A 3,544-nucleotide genomic window follows, 5' to 3' on the forward strand; every position below is an offset into this window, starting at 1 on the left:
ACATTTGTTTCACTACTAATCTTAATAACAGAGAATAAAAAAGGGAGGAATATTTTTTTTACATAGTTAGAATTGATGCGCAATGACCCTTCCCAATCTTCTCAATCCCAGATTGTCCAAATTCCTAACCCCCAAAAGGCCGATAACGCACTTCTAACGCCTCAGGTGTTTCGGGTGTCCATGAGCGGTGGCGATTGTTTATCATCAGATGATCTGTCTGCTCGTTTATCAGTATAACATAAAATAATATTGTTAAGGTTAATTAATGTTGCAAAATGTTTCAAATTGTGTCTCTAGCAAGTAATTTCTACGATAGACAAATTATTCCGACTACCAATTATTTATTCTTTTAGTTACTTACTAATAAGTCCAATTATTAAATTTGCAGCGATACGTAAGCATTTTAAACATCTCTGCAATAGCGTATAACTTAGTTATTATGTACTTTACTTAGGTAATATCTACACCGGCGAAGGACGGACACTAATCGAGTTTGAGCCAACGTAATTTATGAAACGATCTATGCATCTTATTGTCAATAAGCAATAATCGAAACTATCTTATCAATCTAATCAAAGTTATTTTTAATTAGACTAAAATATTTACAACTTAAATATTTTAATTAGTATATATATGAGAAAGATAAAAACATAAGTTAGTTTTTTAATTTTATTCTTATTCCTACATTCATTAAACTATCTGCAATTAATTACCGTTTGCCTACAGACTATGGTAAGTTATTAAAAACTCATCCATTACACCTCCTCCCAGTCCTGCAAACCAACAGATGTTCTTTCTGAGGCGAATTTCCGCGTCTTTATGTATATTTTTTTATTGTGCAATGGGCAAGCTAGCTTACACTGTCTAGAGAGATAGTGCAAGCTAGATTCGACCTCTTGAACACAACTTAAAAACAAAATAATAATTGATGTCTAATTATAATATTATCTGTAAACTTATTTTCGTCTTTATTTTCATTCATAACTATTTATTTTTCTTTAGCCACCAACGGTAATCTATTTTTTTTAACAACTTTTTTAAACGATTTTGTCACCCGTATTCACAAACGATACTATGCGGTCTCTTAGTGCGCGCGAGCGCACAGGGCCCCTTAATCTAATTCATAAACAATACTTGAGTGACAGCTGGTACTATGCGTCCTTCAAAATGAACGCACAGCTAAAGTAGCCTGCCAGCTGTTTTAAGCAACGCATAGCCATTGTCAATGGCAATAGATGTCACAAGGTTTATTTCTTGTTAGAGAAATATAAGTATTTTTCGGACAGACAGACAGCTGTGTTTAGGGATCCCGATTTTGTTATTGTATCCATATTTGTGAATATAAAACCAACACAAATATTAACAAAATTGTTCTTGGATACCGGTAACTGTTTATGTTTTGACGTTGTTGTATGACAACTCAAAATTGTTCTTGGATACCGGTAACTATTTATATTTTGACGTTGTTGTATGACAACTCAAAATTGTTCTTGGTTACCGGTAACTGTTTATGTTTTGACGTTGTTGTATGACAACTGATATGAACGTCAAGCAGCGACGTGAAATACGCAACATACGAGAACCAATCACAGAGCTCTATTCAACGCTACGGGTTTGCTTAGACAAGGGTCGCTTAAGTATCGTTTATGAATTGAAAGGCTTGCCAGATGTTACGCAGTGAGAAATGCCTTACTTCGCAGAGCGTTGCTACTTCACTGAGGAAAGTATCGTTTGTGAATACGGGTGTAAGATAGAGTGCGTTTTATTAACGACTACCAATTTTGTTTACAGAAAGTGAGTACAAAATCCGTTTAATACTACCAATCAGAACTACCTAACCCATTTATATTGTTTAAAATATTGACACATTTATGATCTGTTTTCTTTAGGTAAACGTAAGTAGCATTTATTTCACTAGTAATTCGTTTGATTTCGTATAAAATAACGTATTTTACAAAAAAAATGATTGTTTAATTATCTTTTAACATTGCAGTGCATGTGTTTGACTCGCGGCCCATTGCCGTTATTCAAACTCATCGGTAACCTTAAGTTCAAGAAAATCAAAATAGTAAGTATGGTTACTTTTTGTAATCACCTAAAGGTGCAATTAATAGTTATTACCATTTTTTGAGGGGGAAATAATCTTATTGCTTCTCCCGCCTTAGGCGAGGCGAAAAGAAGTATCAAACCCTACTAACTGACTAAAAACCACCACGTTTTCTTTTGATCCAGAGCTCCCGTAACCCGCTAATCCGCAGCTCCGGATCAAGATTGTTATTACACTATCACACACACATACCACATATACACGATACCTACTAGCTCTTAAATAACACCTCACTAAGCTAGATATTTTTTAACTCTTCGTATCCAACCAGTACTACCAGCACATGAAAGAAGCAGTCATAGTCATAAGTCCACGTAGCTAAAAGGCATCCTACGCTACTTTTGCAAGTGGGGTTTTCACTCTATCTACCCAAATGGGCATTAGTCCGTACACTTAGTATGAGTTTGCTTTACAATGTCTAAACGAGAGCGTTCGGCGCTCTGATTCTGCGGCTCAAATAAACCAACCAATCAACCATACTAAGGGTACCGATGCAACTTCAGCTAAATGAATCTTATTGTATTTTCATAGCCGAGAAAAAAGCAGCATGTGACTTCATTAACTGATGGGCCCTCGACGGTTTGTCCACCTTGTAACTGCGCCGACTGTTTCACTACGGAGCCCATACAAACTAAACAGAAAATCGGGTGTTGATAGAGAGATCAGCAACCTTTCATAATTGTAGTACCTACAGCTACAACTATCGCATATCTGCAACTGATCTGGGTCTAATAAATTAGTATTGAAGCATTAAAATCATTGTTTTTTTACCCGACTGCGCCAGAAGGAGGGTTATGTTTTTCGAGTGTATGTATGTATGTATGTATGTATGTATAATTGTTTGGCACGCTCTGCAGCCTAAACGGCTTGATGGATTTTGGCTTGAGAGGTGTCGTTAGATTCGTATATAGGCAGTTGTCCCACCAACGGCGATAAAACGACTAACTATCGGCTATTTTCTCGCTCAAGAAACGTACAATAGATATACTTTCCGTGTAAACAAAAGAGATGCATATACAAACAGTTAATCGCTGACTGTTCACACTGCCGGCGAGTGCTCGCTTCACTAGTTTGTCGCTGAGCGACAAGAGCTATGAAAGATAACACTCGCTCGGCGACACTCGCCAAGCGATTAGAACTTACGCCAGACAACAACCAATGGTCATTTTTCTACAGTGCGTATCGTACTGATGCGAGTAATCGCCCGCCTCACTCGCACACTCGCTTATAGCTGAGCTACACAAATATCGGAACTATGCACTCGCGCCACGCGTCTCACTAACTCGTTGCTAGTTCTAGCTTTACTCGTTACTCGTTAATCGTTGCCGGTGGGACAACTGCCTTACTGTGAGAGTGACACTGGATATATCAAAATAATAAAAAAACAAAATGGCGGATTTTTGGCGCCAAATTCGAATATTTCTCACTCTGTATCCT

The 3,544-nt window shown here is 37.2% G+C and overlaps 1 long non-coding RNA gene across 1 annotated transcript; it reads left to right on the top strand.

The window, feature by feature from the left end:
- Positions 1-726: 726 nt before the first annotated feature.
- Positions 727-2,863, top strand: LOC118270604 (uncharacterized). The gene is made up of 3 exons (XR_007705853.1): positions 727-1,011; positions 1,792-2,068; positions 2,639-2,863. It is a non-coding gene; the product is annotated as an uncharacterized LOC118270604 (long non-coding RNA).
- Positions 2,864-3,544: the final 681 nt, after the last annotated feature.

The sequence above is a fragment of the Spodoptera frugiperda genome, chromosome 13 (assembly GCF_023101765.2).
Source record: "Spodoptera frugiperda isolate SF20-4 chromosome 13, AGI-APGP_CSIRO_Sfru_2.0, whole genome shotgun sequence".
In the NCBI taxonomy this organism is placed as follows: Eukaryota; Metazoa; Arthropoda; class Insecta; order Lepidoptera; family Noctuidae; genus Spodoptera; species Spodoptera frugiperda.